Below are 20,151 nucleotides of genomic sequence, written 5' to 3'. Positions count from 1 at the left end.
TCCGACATGTATAATAGGGTTGGTCAATTGTTGTCCGGCGCCACCAGTGCTAAAAGTGACCATGTTCTAGCTGTAAAGTTGATTACGGAAGAGGACTCTAGTAGGTCTGCTGAGAGTAGGAAGTCGGCAGTTACTCAACAAACGTCTGCCCCAACAGAACAAGTGTCTGATCATTAAAAACAACTCCCACCCTTCTTAATCAGTAATGCAGTGATTGAACCCCCTCAACCTCCAATGCAGTCCCCTATTATTTTGCCAGGTATTAGCAGCTTGCCCCTCCACTTAGCCATGTTGCTTAAGGAAATATCCAAATTTTCGCTAAATGATGTGATTTCTTCGTTAAGATTCTTAGTTGAATTTCAAGATCATACTTTGGTGTTCGCTCTCTCTCACTCGAAAATTCCCCAAATAATTTACCCCTATTCTGCAGGCGTCCTCTCGGACCAAGCTGTGAAAGCAATAGCTGATAAATCCTCTATAGAAGATTTCCATCCCCATCTCCTGGCTAACTTCAACCCAGCTATACCTATGGCATTTCTAGTACAGATATACTACTTCCGAGGCCAGATGTTGGACGAGAATTTGGCCGATTTCATCCAAGACATAAAATTCTTTACTAGGGTATTCACTCTCAATTTTCCCGAAGATGAAATTGTGAAAAACATTGTCGAAGGAATTGGACCATGGTGACTCAGTCGATGATACTAGTCACTTCCTACCGTCTAAGTTATTCGTACTTATATTTTGCCTCTCGACTTCCAACCTTCTCTGAACTTGAGGCAATGGCAGAATCAGCAGAGGGAGTGAGGTTCGCTGACACTGTACGAGTCGCCATGGAGACCCCCCCGTCATCTAACAGTTTTCATCCACCACCTCGCCGAACATTCCTCCACACGCAAGTATTATGCGTGTGGATCCACAGAACACCTTCGGAATAAGTGTTCCTTGGTAAAATATAGTGGAACTAGGAACGGAGCAAGTCCTTCCCAAGGTTGTTTTAAGTGCAGGTCGTTTTCCCATCTAGCCAAAAATTGTGCTTCAGCTAAAAGCACAACTTCCTGTTCAACTTCTGGTGTTGCCTCCGCTAACTTAGGAGATAGGAAGTGACTAGCGTCATCCGCTGAATCACCATGTTCAACTTGCCGAGGCTCAGCCCACGTTAAATCAGGCACCGAATCCTTCAAGGAACAAAAATCCTCTAATTTATCATTTGAAGGCGCTGGGGAAAGCCATAGAATTGCTTCTGAGACCCCAAGATTCGTGCCGTTTCTTTAAACTGAGGTAAATAATGAAATTGTCACTGCATTATAGATTCAGGAAGCATTAGCTCCATTATTTCCGAGGAGAGGTACTATAAATTAAAATCCTGCTGTAATTTTCCAAACTATTGTCTTCTATTAAATGCGTTTCCGCAAATTCTTCAGCTTTAGAAAATTTAGCCTTCATTTCCAAATTCACTTGGAAAATTAAGTTGTTTGTTGCTATATAGTGGTCTTGCCCTGTAATATTGGAGTCCGATTTGATATCGCATTCTGGTCTTGTGCTCGATCGTATGAGAAAGTCGTGCACATTCAAATTTAATAGTAACGTAATTAATCCTCTTTTAAAATGTAATTCTGCTTCATATTCATCTATTTGGACTACCCAGAGTGAGATGTTGTTAGATCTTAGGCATCTACCTAAGGACAAGGCTGAGAGTATTCGAAGGTTGCGTCAGTTTTATCCGGATGAATTTTCGGAAACCATTGGTGTCACTGACCTACTTGAATATAAGATTGAGGTAACGGATTCAATTCCCATACGATTTCCTCTATATAGCCTATCTCCACCTAAAATGAAGGCCCTTAAGGAGATCATCGATCTAATGTTAAAGGATGGCAATATTCGATCTTCAAAGTCGGTGTGTTCATCGCCCATTTTTCTTGTACCGAAACCCCAAGGTGGTTTCAAGCCTGTAATTGATTATAGAGATTTAAACCGTAAGGTCGTATTGCAGTCAGTGCCCCTTCTTGATCTTAATTCGTATTTTTCATGGTTTCGTAAGGCTAAGTTTTTTACCATCTTAGATCTTAACCATGCGTATAATCAGATTCTTCTGGCGGAATAATCCAAACATCTGACGGCTTTAGCTGCCGACTGAAATTTGTATGAATACAACCGTTTGCATTTTGGTCTCCCAACGGGGGCGGCGGTTCTTGCTGGACTGCCGGATAGGGTCTTCTTCGACATCAAATTTGAATATCTTTATCATTACCTCGACGATGTCGTGGTGTTTTCTGAGGCCTTGAAGAACACTTAGATCATCTTAATGAAATTTTATATCGCCTTCGTAAGTCTGGGTAGACAGTTAAGTAATCTAAGGTGGCTTTTGCTAAGCCTTCTATGTCTTTCTTAGTGTATATTGTGTCGCCTGAATGGTGTTTCTATAGGCCATTCCAGCACGCACGCTATTCATGTCTTCAAGCCTCATAAGGACATCAAAGGAATTCCTAGGTTCATAGGCATGGCGAATGTCTTTCTTGCCTTGCTGATGTATCATCCAGTAGAAACCTTCCCCTCTAGAGAAATATTGCTCTTCCTCCTTTGTCCACCTGCCATTACCTTTCCTCCGCCTCCAAAGCTGAGCCTGCAATTCAAACACTCATCCTCGATGTCGCCTGCCTTATCTGCACCATCATGTGGGAACATTAAGAAACTCTCTCTCCATAAAGACAATCACTGTCGCCCGGTAAATTATTGTTTCAGGGTCCTAATTGTCAACTGCGGCCGGGTTACAACATCTGGCAAGTGATGCTGGCGTGGGGTAAGGGCCAACCCCACTCTGGGCCAGTCTCCTTCATGACGGCGTATTTGAGCACCATCCTTACCGACAAGGGCTGAGGTGTTGTACCATAAACTCCTACTTCACCTTGGGGCAGTGTTTCAGTATCTGGTCTGTAACGACCATCACTATGGTTACCCCTTTCATGGTAGCGGGAGGGATATATCTGAGGGTACTTGGGAGGTCCGCGGGAAACCACCCGGGTATCGGCAGCGGCGGACGCTCTCGCCGTCAAACTTGGACTGCACCTTCGGGTCTTCTACGGCTTCAGGAAGACTTCAAGACTTATTTATGGCATAATTACTTGCAAATGAACTTCCATCGAGAAATTTTCTGACTATAAACTACAACTTGAAATTTTCCTAAAATGTAAAATTTCTAACCTGTGTCACATGTTGATAGACTTTAAGGGGTGGAGGTCTGTACCGGAGGTACACACGCTCCGTACGTTTGAAAACTAGCGCCTTGTATAAGGCCCTCCATAATATAAACTTGGAAACTACTAGTACAAGAAGTTTGGACATTTTTCGACAGATGTCTCTACTATCAAGTTAGGTTGTGCCCTCTAGGGTGAAGCTGAACGATTAATTTCTAAAGTAAATTTTTGTGTTAAGGTTTCCTAAACTAGAATGTTTAGTGCTTGTTTTTATGTTCAAAATTTATCAACAATTCTATCTCTTCCCGCCAAATTAAGGCGTTGGCTAATCAGAACTTTTTGTATATTTATTTATTCACCAATGATAACATTTTGATATTTATTTTATTATCCAATAAGGATTGGGAGTGTGTCACGGCCTTGGCCCAGAGTTTTCTAGAACCTTCCCCTCTGAGACAATGCTGGCACATTTTCGGAACAGGTTGTCTTTCTTATCGCTCCAGTCTAGAGTGTTCGTAACGGTGGCGGGGGCCACCTCATCCATTTTCGAGAGGTCCACCAGCTCAAGGCAATAGCAGATCTGTGATAGTCTTTCAAAGCTAGCTCGAGGGGAAGGTTTCAAAACTTTAGTAATGTAACTCTATTTTCTAAAATGTAAATTTCAAACTTTAAATGTAAATTTCAAACAAGCCGAAGAACATTACCAAAAGCAGGGAATAGAGAGTGAGGCACCCTCTCATATTCCCTCTCACCTTGATTTTGAGGTGACTATGATTTTGTAAGCTTTTCTATCTTGTAATTTTTGTAACTTAAGTATTTTTCTACATCTAGTCACCTCCCTAGTACAGGCTTAGCCTCTGTAACGTCGGTCCATAATTCCACATAGGATTTTATGCATTTCATGTAAATTTTTAGGGGAGCAAAAGTTCACCTCCTTACCATTTTGGTTTTTGGCCAGGAAATTTAACCGTTTGTTTTTACCAAAGGCCTTGTGGAATGGGTACTTGTTACCCCTGTTAAACTGTTTTCATTCTTTTCATGTTAAAGTTACCAGACTGTTGAGCGTATAAGACTGTGAATACTGATTAATTTTGTTAAATGTAGGTTGTGTCTGGATGGGGCTGGAATGTGTAAATTGATAGAGCAAAGATGGTCTTCCTGTTGGTGTAAAAGGAATTGGGAGATCCGTCTCCTTGACTGTTGATCGCAAGGAGCAGTAGTAACCAGGTAAAATTGTTATCAGGGAGCTTCAAGCACAAATTTGCTAATTTGTTATTATATATAGATGTTGATTCCCATAGGGAACATGAAATATTTGTCCTGAATGAGTAAATTTATAATACCAATATAATGGTCCGTTATTGGACATTATAAATTTTCCAGCTAACTCATTCTTGGTTGCCTGCGTTTCGCCCTCGTGTGCTAAGTTGGGCTCATCAGTTGGTACTTAGCACACCTACCAAGACGCAAGGCTAGTGCATACCGTTGAGGCCACTGCATAGGCTACTTGAAGCCACCAGCAGTGCCAATGCACTATGGGAGACCATGTCTCACTTCCAAAAATTGATGCCTGCCTGGCCATCAGATGATATAGATGTTGATTCCCATAGGGAACATGCCCGCAACTTCTTTTACCTTTGCTCTCCACGATATCTCCGTAATAATAATAATAATAATAATAATAATAATAATAATAATAATAATAATAATAATAATAATAATAATAATAATAATAATAATAATAATAATAATAATAATAATAATTGTTACCGTGGTTTTTGTGGATCGCAGAGAGGTGAAAGAAGGTGCGGGCTGAATGGGTCTATCTACTGTACTATATCAAAGATTAACTTAAAACTTTAAATAAAGGTTATATTTCTTTTAAATCACAAACTTAACAAACTTTTCACGAGGTGAAATAACAAGGTTACATGTACAAATAGGAATTTGGAATTTACAAGCGTTGAGCTTCCAGCTCCGAATTTACATGTTTTGAATATTGCAAATGTTGCGTTTAGTTGGACGAGGGGGAGAATCTCCCAATTCAAGAGCACTTTTGCTCCAAAGGTTACAAATACGGCCTTCCAAAGGCCCCACTCTGTATTACATAGAAACCAGAAAGAGGTTACTATTTCCCCGAATTCAACAAAGGAGACTGGCTCTCGATATTTGTCCTGAATGAGTAAATTTATAATACCAATATAATGGTCCGTTATTGGACATTATAAATTTTCCAGCTAACTCATTCTTGGTTGCCTGCAAGAGACAACATTACACAAAAATCTTACACTTCCTGGCCACTCTACGCCCAACCAACAATTTACAATTTTTTACACAGGGGTATCTATTGCCCAAACTACTGGGCCTTCGTGGAAAAGAAGAACAGGTTAAATTACTGGCCCGAACACAAAATGCATTGAGGCGTAAACTTGCGCTCCTAGAAAATTAAGTATAAAACACTAATTGGGCTCGCAGCCCGATGATGCAGAGGCTAACGCCAAGCTACTGAGGTGACTAGAATGAAGGTTACTTTAATGCCTGACAGAAAAGGAAAACAGATACAAAATCGTAATCACCTCAAGATAAATTGAAGGGGACCTCGAGAGGGTAACGGACTCTCTATTCCCGATTTACAATTTAGTCTTTATGAAATTTTACATTAGCCGAAAGAAGGTTTACATTTTAGAAAAGCCGGGCTGAGTGGCTCAGACGGTTGAGGCGCTGACCTTCTGACCCCAAATTGGCAGGTTCGATCGTGGCTTAGTCCGGTAGTATTTGATGGTGCTCAAATACGTCAGCCTCGTGTCGGTACATTTACTGGCACGTAAAAGAAATCCTGCGGGACTAAATTCCGGCACATCGGCGTCTCCGAAGACCAAAAAAGTAGTTAGTGGGACGTAAAACAAATAGCATTATTATTATTATTACATTTTAGAAAACAAGTGTTTACAGTACATAGTTAGAAATTAGAACCATCCCCTCGTGTAGGTCTGCAGAGGTAGCTACAGAAAAATAAAACTGATGGCTATTACTTGGGCTGTTGAACTGCCTGCCAAAGAATGAGGCCCCCCGCCTCCTGTCTTAACACACTCAGTAAGACGACGATCAATAAGACAAGGTAGCTATAATAGCCGCAGCTTATATACCCGAGGTAATGATTCGAGAGGGTTCTGGACTAAATCCGCACACACCCTCTCATTTTTATTGGCAAATTCAAAAGGTACAAGAAGCCTGTTATTGGTTGAAAAGTAAGTAGAGAAAATTTGTGATTGGCCAGATTCAAAAGCTGGCGGAATGAGAAGGAAGTGTTGCAAACCTTGAAATATAGAAATAAATGAAAGTTTGTTTAGTTGTGGAAACCTATAAACACAAAATTTACTTAAATCACTAATTCTTCTACCTTGCACCAGAGTGCATTAACTCAGTTTGTTTGTGATGACATCTGTGGGGAAAAGTTCAAACTTCTTGACATAAACCAAAACGAAACAAATAAATCCAGTCAGTTTAGGCAACTTAAAAATAACACATTACACAATAATTCAATGCTGACCTCTTCTGGTCAATGTCCCAACTTCATCCCGTAGCTGTTTCACGTTTTTTTTTTATAGATAGAGTTCCTTAAGGCGCTTCTTTTAAATGTGCGGAATTGAGGTGTACCACCCGGTACAATAATAATAATAATAATAATAATAATAATAATAATAATAATAATAATAATAATAATAATAATACTGTACATCTAACCCTTAGTCTCGTTTCTTGACACGGGGTAGGTGACGAGGGGAAGATAAAATTATATATGATTTTAAGGCCTGTTGCCCTTCCTGGCACCAACCTCAGTTGAGAAGCTAATAAAGATGAAATGAATGATGGCGAATGAAACTGGGTGAGGAGATGGAAGGAATCGCCTGTGGCCTATGAATAGGAACCGTCCCGTTAACACGCACTCCACTCCACTTGGTAGTAATAATGAAAATGAAAATCCACAGCCTTCTTCCAGTCATTCTACCGGGTTAAGAATGGAGTGAATGAAACCTCCATCCAGTAGCGGTGATGCGAATTGTGCCGACTGCCGAAGCCTGCCGCATTCCTCTGAGGCAATGATTGACGTCCGAGAGATGAAATGAAATGATGTTGGAGTGTTGCTGGAATGACAGGTGGCAGAGAAAACCGCAGTACCATGAGAACAACCTGTCCCGCCTCCGCCTTATTTAGCACAAATCTTTCAGGGATTGACCGGGATCTGAACCACGGAACCCAGCGGTGAGAGGCTAGCGTGCTGCCGCCTGAGCCATGGAGGCTCGTTCCAGTGGTAATAGTAATAATAAATTACACTGCTTGATTCAGGCAATAATATTGAAACGTTGCACTAGAGGGAGGTATGGTAATGCAAGTTTATATTTGAATTGTTCATTAATTCAGTGTAATAGGTATAACATTGAGGTATTCAGTAAAGTAATTAACTTAGTGTTAATTAAGCAATTGTTATGAAGCGTATCAAAGGGGTAGGTAATTTAAATATTGTTTAATGGATTTAAAGCACATTCTCGTTCAATTTCGGATGATGATCATAGGAATTCCCAATACCGTAATATGCAATCACACGCATAATTTTTACTTACTTCATGAGTTGCAAAGTGTACGCTCAATAACTTCCATTTAAAGTTAAATAATAATAACTTGTACCTTTTAAGTGGATCAAAACATCACCCATAAACGTACAGCACATGAAATCCTTCACTACATTGGACTATTAAATATACAATTCGTGCAATGCACTACTTTTCAGAAACACATCCTATAGATGTATGCTCCACGCACCATTTCAACCACATATGAGCCCACTGGCAGAGCTAAGTGTCTTACATAGACCGGAATCGAACTCAAAAGCGTACTATCCATACTCTTATATCGAAATCGACAATTCAATTTGGTAGATAGGATGAGGGGTCCATAATAAAGACATGTACAAACATTCAGCTGCATTTCGATCTGTAAGGTCCTGAAATCGATACGGATATGTCTAATTGAATTGCACGCGTTCAGCTCGACGTGGACAGCCCTGGTGACCAGCTGAAGCGACCGGGTTACCTTGATCTTTCTGCGCCAGCCAGTTGACACATGTTCCTTTGAAAGAGCAGTCATGAATCCGGCCAATGTTCTAGAGTATATTTTACATTATTTCCGTGAAAAACATTTCTCCTCTTGCCGTGAAATAACTTCGGAAGAAAGGGAGATTGGTCGATATGTGATAGAACTAATTGAAAAATCTTCCCATTGGTGCCAGCAACATTTCAGAGTCGTGTCTGGAGAAGAATAGTGACAGTGGAAATGATAGTGGAAGCAGCGAACACCTCATCTGCATTAACTGAAAGAGAAGGCAGCACACCTTTGCCAGGAACAAGATGTGTTACGGATCCGATTTTGAGCCCCAAGTCTGATTCCCGTCAATCCAGTTAAGAGACACCACAGTCACTTAGCATATCTACTAGTTCAAGCTATGCTTCCATTCCACAGAAGAAAGTAAAACAAACTGTAGATCTTGCGTACAAGACAAAAGTTGTAAATTTATGGTTAAATAAGGGGGTTAAGAAGCGGATTTCATTAACCACTGTTCGCAAAATTTGTCGTAAGGTGACGTCACTACGATAACTGTACAGGTGGAAGAACCAATTAGAATTTACATCAGTAAGCCCCATTGAACACAGGTAATGGATGCATACAAAATTATTTTCTCGCTTTACAGAAGCAAGAAGACTCAAACGGAATGTATGCGATGAAGACCTGCGACTGTGGGTCTCGGAAATTTCAAGAGAGGTTTCAATGCGGCGAACTAATTTCAGCGCATGTGCTAGTTGGTTGAGTAGGTAAGGGTTATTCTGCCCGAAGGCAGGTCCGAACCTCCGCAGAGGTGTTCCTGAGCCGGAGTTTACGTGCGGTAGGGTGGCCAGTTCCTTTCCGCTCCTCCATTCCCTTACCCCCCAACAACAGCGCGCGGCAACCCATCCAACTCCTGACCACGCCCGATGTTGCTTAACTTCTGAGATCTCACGGGATCCGGTGTTTCAACATGGCTGCGGCCGTTGGCAGCTGGTTGAGTCGTTTGAAGAAAAAGTACAGAATAAAAAGTAGAAAAATTACTAAATATCCCGTACGTGTCTGCAAGAAGACGAAAAAGATAGTCACAACGAAATTAGTGGAAGCAGCTACAGAGCGATTTTTTGACTACACCCCTTCTTCAATATACAATATTGATCAGAGTGGTTTCGTGTGCGAAATGAAAGCGAAAAGGACTCTATCGTTTGTTGGTGAGAAACATACAGAAACAGTAGCTCAATCAGTTCGTGCACTCAGCCATTCGTACACAATTATGCCTACGATTAGTATGGCCGGTACACTTTTCCCGAAATAATTTATTGTACTACAGGAAGCAAATGGAATTTCCGGTCCGAGAGTTTGCAAAGAAATGTTTCATGCCAGAAATATAATTGTAACATCCAGAAAATCAGGGAAAATAAGGAAAAGGGAATTAAAGTATTGGTTTAAGTAATCCTTCTTCCCATTTGTGGAAGAGAAGTGTTTGCTACTGCTAGATTCCTGGACTACTTGTAGTGATAAGAGCTGTCTTGAAGACATTCCTCGCCGGGCTGAGTGGCTCAGACGGTTGAGGCACTGGCCTTCTGACCCCATCTTGGCAGGCAGGTTCGATCCTGGCTCAGTCCGGTGGTATTTGAAGGTGCTCCAATACGTCAGCCTCGTGTCGGTAGATTTACTGGCACGTAAAACAACTCCTGCGGGACTAAATTCCGGCACCTCGGCGTCTCCGAAATCCGTAAAAGAGTAGTTAGTGGTACGTAAAACAAATAACATTATTTATTATTAAGACATTCCTCCAGGCAACAGTACAGAAATTCATCATATTGCTCCCGGCACTACAGGGAAAATACAGCTCTTAGACAATTTTTTTTCCCGCAGTGGCAGGCTTTGTTTCGCCGCTTAACATAGGCCTAAATTGTGCCGACTTGTGAAGATTTTCAGTTTTCAGCTTTTTATCAGTATGCCATCGCTTTTCGCAATAATTTCATAACCAATCGAAAGCACATACGTTTTACACAACCGTATGACAATTTGATGTATTGTGTAAATACCTGTCGCATACATGTACTCGTGCAGTGATAACGCAGTAAGTACTTTAAAGGCGACTGTAGCTAGGTATCCTGCAAAGGAAAAACGACCATCACCCCACTGACGTTCGTTGGGAAACCTGAAAGCAGAAACGTCTAGCGCGGTTGATTCACCCGGCATATCACACCTTAGGAAGAAGAGGGTCCGCCTCTGTGGTGTAGTGGTTAGTGTGATCAGCTGCCACCCCCGGAGGTCCGAGTTCGATTCCCTGCTCTGCCACGAAATTTGAAAAGTGGTAAGAGGCCTGGAACGTGGTCCACTCAGCCTCGGGAGGTCAACTGAGTAGAAGTGGGTTCGATTCCGACCTCAGCCATCCTGGAAGTGGTTTTCCGTGGTTTCCCACTTCTCCTCCAGACAAATGCCGGGATGGTACCTAACTTAAGACCACGGCCGCTACCATCCCTCTTCCTTGTCTTTCCCTTCCAATCTTCCCATCCCCCCGCAAGGCCCCTGTTCAGCATAGCAGGTGAGGCCGCCTGGGCGAGGTACTGGTCATTCCTCCCAGGTGTATCCCCCGACCCAATGTCTCACGCTCCAGGACACTGCCCTTGAGGCGCTAGAGGTGGGACCCCTCGCTGAGTCCGAGGTAAAAACCAACCCTGGAGGGTAAGCAGATTAAAGAGAAGAAGAAGGATGAAGAGGGTCACAAGTGCAAAGTGATACTTCTGAGATAAAAGCAATGTAAGATTTAAAAAGGTCTAGTAAATTCACTTTATAATGTACCTTATATATTTTATATACTTGTATATTAATACATATTTTGTATATTTTTACATTCTTATATTGCAATTATCTCAGAAATATATATTTTTTTGCACTTCGGGCCCACTTCTTCCCAAGGTGCGATATATATGTATCTCTTACATGGCTTGCATATAAAGGACGATATGGAGCTGTGACTGATAGCATCCCACATCATAATGCATGATTATGCTCACTAGGAGTCATGAGTACGTATGGGTTCAATGAGCTGTTCTCTGTGACAAATTTTCTGCATGGAGTTCAGCGTGGATGTTATTTTGTAACGCATGTCCTGCCAAAATAATTGTGAGATAAGACTGAACATTTCCAGCTCCATTATACTTTACAAGTCCAGGCGTACCAGGAGGGTTACACAGGGTCTGTCATATAAATCCAGACAGAACGCACGGTGTTTCTAATCTGCGCTCCAGCAGCAGTAGTATGGGAAGCGCGCGCGTAGTTCTTGACCTTGCAAGCAGCCTGCTCGTGGTCGATCTGCCAAGCATGAGTCACAAGTCTGCACCTCAGCTGTTAACACGGTGAGACAGTTATCATTGCAACGCCGCATTTTCGTATGTAAAAGTACTGGTTTCATCTCAATAATCGTATGGCCAAACATAACTCTCGCTATTGGTGTGCAGAAAATCCTAATTGTGTTTATGAAGTCCCTCATAATGATAGGAAGATTGGTGTTTGGTGTGCTGTTAGTGCAAGACGAATAATAGGGCCTGTTTCCTTCGAGACGACAGTAAATGCAGAGAGGTACAAAGATGACATTTTGACGCCGTTCTCCCATCATTTAACGGAAGAAGAAAAATCGCGTGGGTGGTTTCAACAAGATTCAGCCCCTGCTCATACAGCAGAAGATTACCTTCTTACAATCTCGGAAGTGTACTGATATTCATTAAAAACAGAACACCTTGAAATACTAGAGGTAGAATGTTCATATTCACAGGGCAGGTTCATTAGTATGTTCTGCAGAAACGATTAGCATTTCAGTCACCTAGGTTCAGCATGTGTCCAGTTGCCTAGTAGGCACTCGGTGCTCCATGGGCACTGATAACTTGTTCCGTCTGTGATGACATCGACGCGTATAACGCGCGAATGGCGTCCTGTGGTATAGCCATCCGTGCTGCATTCACCTGGTTCCACAGTTCACCTTTGGTGGTTGGCACTGGATCGTAGCGCATCACGTCCTTTCACAATATCCCACACAATTTCGATCGGCGACATGTCCGATGATCGGGTGGGCCAGGGCAACAATCTGGCATCCTGTAACAACAAGAAGGCACGTTTTCGTGCAGCAACATATGGTTGAGCATTGTCCTGCTGAAATATGGCGTCTGGGGTGTCGTGCAGAAAGGGTATGGCTACGTGTGGCTGGATGTCATTCACGTAGGTCAAACTAGTCACAGTGTCCTGGACACGCACCAACTGTGATTTGTGGTTGTAGCCAATAGCACCCCACAGCATAAGGCCTTCAGTTGGCGCTATATGTCGTGTACGAATGCAGTCAATGTGATCCCTTTCCCACTGCCTGCGGCGAACCAAAATGCGGCCATCATTCTCAAACAAACAGAACTTGGATTCGTCCGAAAACACTATATGCTGCCATTCCTGTACCCAGTGACGTCGTTCCATACACCATTGCAGCCTAGCAGGTTTATACACATTAGTCAAAGGTAGGCGGAGAAGTGGACGACGCGCCAGTAACCCAGACAGTAATAAACGGCGCCGGACTTTTACTCCTGATAGTGTACGATGTGTTAGACTGTTCCACTGTTGCGCCAGAGCCGACGACGACGCAGAAATATCCTGCAATGCCATTCGGATGAGGTGTCGATCTTCTCTGGAGATTGTCTGGGTGGTGCGACCAGACCCATATCATCGTGTTCTACGGCTATTCTGTACACACCAGTTGCACTGCCGACACACTTCGTCCCACAAGAGCTGCGATTTTCCGGATGGATGTATCACGTTCTCACATGCCAATAATGCGCCCTCAAACTCACTCATTTGACGGTACGTTTCTAGCATACGTCTGCGAGGCATTCTACACGTCTGCTCAAGTCACACTGATCCATTACCTTCAGTTTATAGCGACAACGAGAGTCTCAGGCACATTTTACCAGTCGGCGGCGGTGGGCCGATATAACAATGTGGACCTTGAACGTGAGGGCCGACGTGGTTCAAATGCTAATCATTTCTTCAGAACATACTAATGCACATATCCTGTGAATATGAACTTCCTATCTCTAGTCTTTTAAGGTTTTCCGGTTTGTATGAACATGTGTGTATTTGCAGACAGAGTGACCAGTGCTGGTCTATTTCCCCTTCGTTCTCCAGATCCAACAGTGTGTGAATTTTACTTGTGACGTAAACTGAAAGAAAAGTGTATCGAATAAATTCTCACACATTGGAGGAGATTAAAGATAACATTACGAATGAAATTAGAAACATTACAGCGGCAGAACTCGCTCGCGTCAGCCAGACTGTGATTACCAGATTCAATGCCTGTATACTGTAACCCAGGTAGGATAACACTTCCAGCATCTTTTATATGGTAAGATTTCATGTGAGATTGCATACACGCTTATAGCAGGGCGGACGAGCGCGACATAAATTCGGCTGAAGCAGCTGCCGTAGCTCAGAGTACAAACACCGTACGTTCGGACTTAGTCTATATGTGACCCTGTAGACCAATGGTTCCCAACCTTTGCCAGCTGACGCCCCCCTTTTCAGATACGGGTGGTCATCGCGCCCCCCGCCCCCGTCGTTTCTATAACCTCTCCGATATACTGACGTGGAGGATATAGACCTAACCTAATGACACTACATAATGAATTATTCCATTATTCAATGATTTATGAAAAAATGATATGAAGTACGTGCTTTATATCTATGACATACTACATTTCAGCACAATACAAAGAACACACTTTTACAATAAATCCTTCAATTAGTCAACAAATGTCACTGAGAGGGTTGACACTGTTTTCTCTTAGTAAGATTCGGTATGTTTGGTTTGATATTTGACAGAGCACAGCGGAGATCACTCGCAACGTCAAGCCGACAGCGCTGCTTTGTTTTTATGACACTCAGCGTTGAAAATCCTGACTCGCATAAATATGTCGTTGAAAATGGGACAATGACACGCAATGCTACTTTGGCTATTTCAGGATACACTGCAAGACAGTTTACCCAAAAGTCGCCCAGTCCTAATATTTTGTAATCATCTTTTAGCTTTGAATCACACTTCAAATCAATGGCTTCTTCTTGAAGTTGTACTAGCAGTGCTTCAATGTCAATGGCAAACGGATTTCTTGTTTAACATCCAGGACCATTCATCTGACGAGATATCAGGAAGGTAGGAATTGAATTCTTGTGCCAGGGAATCCAAATGTGACTGAATTTGCACCTTAAGTTTATTACGATTACGTTCATTTTCCGGCAAAATTTCATTAAGGCGGTGAAAGGATGAGAAGTTGTTCAACTAAAGTCGGCGTTTCCATAACTTTATTTTCTCCATAAAAGCCCTGATGGCATCATAAGCAAGCATAATATTGGATTTTTTTCCTTGGTGTTTTAAGTTCAAACTGTTCAAAGCTTCAAAAAGATCGCAAAGATATGCCTATGAGACAATAAAATTGGCATCAGTAAACACTTCGTACAGATCGTTCATACCTTCACCAAGAAGACTTGAAGACTTCAGACTTTAATTCGAACAGCCTAGCCAACATGCTCCCTTTTGATAGCCAGCGAACCTCTGTGTGGAAAAGGAGAGTTTTGTGATCGGCTTGAAGGTCAACACAAAGGGTTTCAAACAATCATGTCTGTAAAGAACTTGTCTTCACAGAGTTCACAATTCTTATAGCGACTTTTAGAGTGTTATTAAAATCTTGGGGCAAGGTTTTGGCCACCAAAGCCTGCGTCTGAATTATACAGTCGGTTCCCATGATGTTTGGGTTTTTATCCTTGGCCAATTTGGGAAACCCAGAACGTGACCCGATCATAGCAGGTGCACCATTCGTACATAAACCCACTACATTTTCCCAGGAAAGTCCATGTTCTTGGAAATAAATTATCGATGGCAGAAAACACATCACAAGCTTTCGAAGTTGTTTTCAAACATTGGGAGAATAACATTTCTTCTCTTAAAATTCCACTGTCAACAAATCGACAATATAGAATCAGTTGACAACAATGGGCCACATCGGTTGTTTCATCACACTGAATTTAAAACACTGTAGATGCTTTCACCTTCTCCAAAATTTGCATTTTAATGTCTTCTGACAGTTCTTGAAGTCTGTACTTCACTGTGTTATCGAAAAGAGAAATTCTAGACAATTTCTGCCGACTCCCTTCACCCAAAACTATATTTGCAGCTAATAACACACACGCCTTTACTAATGTTTCCCCAACTGTGTGCTTTTTTGTCTTTGGCAATCAGAAGAGCTAGTTCATATGATGCTTCCACTGCTTTCTAATTTCCTTGGTTAAAAGTACCCGATGAATCTAATTTCATACGTTTTAGTGAGTTGAGTTTAGTTGCAAAATATTCTGTGGGTTTGTCTTTTAAGCCTGAATGATTCGTGTTTAAATGTCTCTCCAAACAAACGGGCCTCATCGCATCGTTACTCAGAACACAGTGGCAGATTACGCATTGAGGCTGTTGTATTCCATTCCGTTCAACGACTGTGAAGCCATATTTAATGTAGTCATCATTGCGCAGTCTCTTCTTGGACATCTTTTTCAATTTTTTTTAAAGTCACTATATTATATAACACAATTCACACAGTCGCACTGTTACAGCGAAGCATACACAACACTCACAATAAACAACTTGACAGACACGTCCACTGCGAAAGTATACGAGGCACAGAATTAGCAGTCGAAGGGCCTGGGGACTGATGGTCTATCGGCGATGTGTTGTCATGGCCATTACTGCGCCATCTCTGATAGGGCAGTTGTACTATGTAGCTCCCGCCAATTTGACTGCAAGGGAAGAATAAGAATGTGTAGGGGTGGGAACAGAGCATTCAAGGACGAGCTACCCACAAAACGAGTCTATATGTTGTAGGGTGCGAGGGAAGGAGAAACTTCCGATATATTTGTTGCTCGCCTCTGTGGTGTAGTGGTTAGCGTGATTAGCTGCCACCCCCGGAGGTCCGGGTTCGATTCCCGGCTCTGCCACGAAATTTGAAAAGTGGTACGAGGGCTGGAACGGGGTCCACTCAGCCTCGGGAGGTCAACTGAGTAGAGGTGGGTTCGATTCCCACCTCAGCCATCCTGGAAGTGGTTTTCCGTGGTTTCCCACTTCTCCTCCAGGCGAATGCCGGGATGGTACCTAACTTAAGGCCACGGCCGCTTCCTTCCCTCTTCCTTGCCTATCCCTTCCAATCTTCCCATCCCTCCACAAGGCCCCTGTTCAGCTTAGCAGGTGAGGCCGCCTGGGCGAGGTACTGGTCATACTCCCCAGTTGTATCCCCCGACCAAGAGTCTGAAGCTCCAGGACACTGCCCTTGAGGCGGTAGAGGTGGGATCCCTCGCTCAGTCCGAGGGAAAAACCGAACCTGGAGGGTAAACAGATGATGATGATGATGATATTTGTTGCTTCTGAAACTCCGATTTTCTTTGTTCTTCAGACTTAATGTCGACTCCTGACTGTAGTAACTTATTGCCAGTTCAGATCCTTGGTGAGAAAATGTCACTGTTTCATTGATTGCTATGGTTAAACATTAATTAGTTGTAGCCCCAAATACCAGTAGGCCTACATAGAATTTCACGCTAGCCGTGAAAGCCTAACATGTTATATTAAATAAATTTATTATAATTAAGCCTACTATTTTTGCCTTATCTCCTGTTGTTCCCACCACTAGGTCAATTTGATATAATCATCATCATCATCTGTTTAGCCTCCAGGTTCGGCTTTTCCCTCGGACTCAGCAAGGGATCCCACCTCTACCGCCTCAAGGGCAGTGTCCTGGAGCTTCAGACTCTTGGTCGGGGGATACAACTGGGGAGTATGACCAGTACTTCGCCCAGGCGGCCTCACCTGCCATGTTGAACAGGGGCCTTGTAGGGGGATGGGAAGATTTAAAGGGATAGGCAAGGATGAGGGAAGGACGCGGCCGTGGCCTTAAGTTAGGTACCATCGCGGCATTCGCCTGGAGGTGAAGTGGGAAACCACGGAAAACCACTTCGAGGATGGCTGAGGTGGGAATCGAACCCACCTCTACTCAGTTGACCTCCCGAGGCTGAGTGGACCCCGTTCCAGCCTCGTACCACTTTTCAAATTTCGTGGCAGAGCCGGGATTCGAGCCCGGACCTCCGGGGGTGGCACCTAATCACGCTAACCACTACACCACAGAGGCGGCCTAATTTGATATAATACCGACATTTATACGATTACCTCCTTCATGGGTAACAATAATACTGGAAAATTACTACATCGTTGATGAGTTGAAACATGTCGCCTATGGTCATAGTTTACTTTCACGCAAGTAGGTCCACAAAGTGTGCAATTAAACGTGCGTTGAGTGCTCTTGTTCCCGCACCTGCTCTCAGGCTACATTTTGCTCCTCACAACACAGCAAATTCCTTATTTCACCTCCAACCTCGCGGCTCCGCAGAGGTTTGTGCCGACAGTTGGCAATTACCAGTGCTTTTGAACGATTGACTTGGCTCGACAATCACTTGGAGAGATTCGAAAAATGTTTATTACACAAAATTGTAATTTTCGAGTTAAAATCAATTCACGCCCCCCCTGATAAAGCCCCACGCCCCCGTAGGGGGGCGCGCCCCCCAGGTTGGGAACCCCTGCTGTAGACCTTCCGTGGCATTGATAAAGAATATACGTGAAAAGTAGCTGCATTTCAGGACACAATTTTGTAGTTTTAAAAGCAGAGACAGCTTTAATTATAGAGGGTTTGAAGTGTCTAGGCCTGCGTCGACATATTTCAGAAAATATTATTTTCATGTTTTAATAATTGTTTTCTTTTGCTGACTGTTGAAAATTATATCTGTAACTTGTGCAACGAGGACCCGATATAACATGACTTACCTCCTGGCACGAGGACATGACCAAGAGTTACGAATCTCACATGGTGTGTGCTAGTACATTTTTGGTAAACATTGAACAAAATATAATTTATATAATATACCGGGTGGTACAGCTGCCCCTATTCACGCAGTTTTATGCAACCCGCAGATTATAGTCGAACCTAAAAATATTGACCTTGACTACTCACTACAATGTCTGCTCTTACAACGCTTTCCATAATTCGTTTATTCGTGTCAAGCAAATCAGCATTAATGATAAAATACCGATTGATGGTAAAGAATCGTGCAAATTATGTGTCGCAGAAACATCCTGTACAGAGAATATTATTGGTGAATGACTAGAAGTAGCAGCAACACAACAGCGCTAAACAGCAACCCGTGATAGCCGAGCTTGCTGAAAGTTAGAGGGGAGTACCGGTGTTCGTTAGTAGGCGATTCGAGTCCTGTGTACGACGAATATTTTTATTGCGTTGTTGATGTTCGTGAGAGTCTGACAACAAATCTAAATCATGATCAGTTCTCATATTGCAGGTACTCAGCTATGTTTGTTTTTTAAGGAGCTCTTAAAAGAGCTATTTGCAATAAAGTGAGATTGTACCGACAGCGGTGCGATGGGCTTATGCATGGCCATTCGATTAATGAAGCAAATGTTCAAAATGACCACCTGCTTCGTTAATGCACATCTGAGCACGGTGGAGGGGAGATATTCTTGCTTGCTGCAACATATGTGGTGGAATCTGCCTGCAGGCTTCCTTCATGAGCCGCCGTAAATGATTCGGGCTCTCAGGCTCCTGCTCATAGACTCTTTCCTTTAAATAACCCCAGAGGAAAAAATCGAGTGGAGTAAGGTCAGGTGATCTAGCCGGCCATGTGACCGGAACCCCTCGTCCAATCCATCGTCCACGATAAGTCCTATGCAAGTGGTTCCGTACTGCCAACGACCAGTGTGGGGGAGCTCCATCCTGCTGGAACCACATCCGTAACCGTGCCATAAGGGGCACATCCTCCAATAAGAGTGGGAGGTACTCACGAAGAAACTCTAGATAGCGTCGTCCCGTGAGGTTTCCTTCGAAGAAATATGGTCCAATTATCTTGTCACCTTGTATCCCGCACCACACGTTGACGCCCCATTGTACCTGAAATCGAGCTCCCCTGATCCAGTGAGGATTTTCAACGCTCAAGTAATGGAAGTTGTGACGATTAACAGTTCCGTTGTTGTGAAATCTGGATTCATCACTAAAGACAATGTCCATTAAGAAATTCGCATCAGCTTCAACTCTTTGTAATATCCATTGCGAAAATTCTATCCGTTTTGGAAAGTCATCTCCGTGAAGTTCCTGGTGCAGCTGTTGATGGAAAGGGTGGAATTTATGGCGGTGCAATATTCGCAGTACAGATACATGACTGATGTTCAGTTCATTTCCTATGGCCCGTGAGCTTGTGTGCGGGTTGTATGCAATTGCATTTTGAACAGCTTCGTCGTTATTTCCAGACGTCACTGGAGCATCCCGAACGGGGGGTAATGTATGAAATGACCCCGTTGCACGCAACCGTCTTTCAACACGTCGAAATGTATCTGCAGTTGGCAGCCTTCGTCCAGGAAATCGTTCTTGATACAAGCGTCTGGCTTCCCGTGCATTTTGCCTTGCTTCTCCATAAAGTAGTACCATATTCACATAATCATCCCGTGAATACATAATGTTTGCTTTCGTGCTAACCGTACAGTACGTGCTCACACGTTGCTGCTAGGATTACGATATGCTGTTTCATGTGCCCTACGTATGAAGTGTAGACCGCTGTTAGTTGGTCTTCGAGTCGAACGTGCGCAGTTGCTTGGTTGAATGGGTGGGTCAGAATGTTGACAACACGTGCACTGCGCTTCATTCCCTGTAGTAGTTTGCCATATGGAAGTCGCATGTTATTATTCCTTTCGTATGTATGCTTTCTTTCTAAAGGTGGCAAATTA

Source organism: Anabrus simplex, chromosome 2 (assembly GCF_040414725.1).
Source record: "Anabrus simplex isolate iqAnaSimp1 chromosome 2, ASM4041472v1, whole genome shotgun sequence".
Classification (NCBI taxonomy): Eukaryota; Metazoa; Arthropoda; class Insecta; order Orthoptera; family Tettigoniidae; genus Anabrus; species Anabrus simplex.
This window is presented reverse-complemented; position numbering follows the sequence as displayed.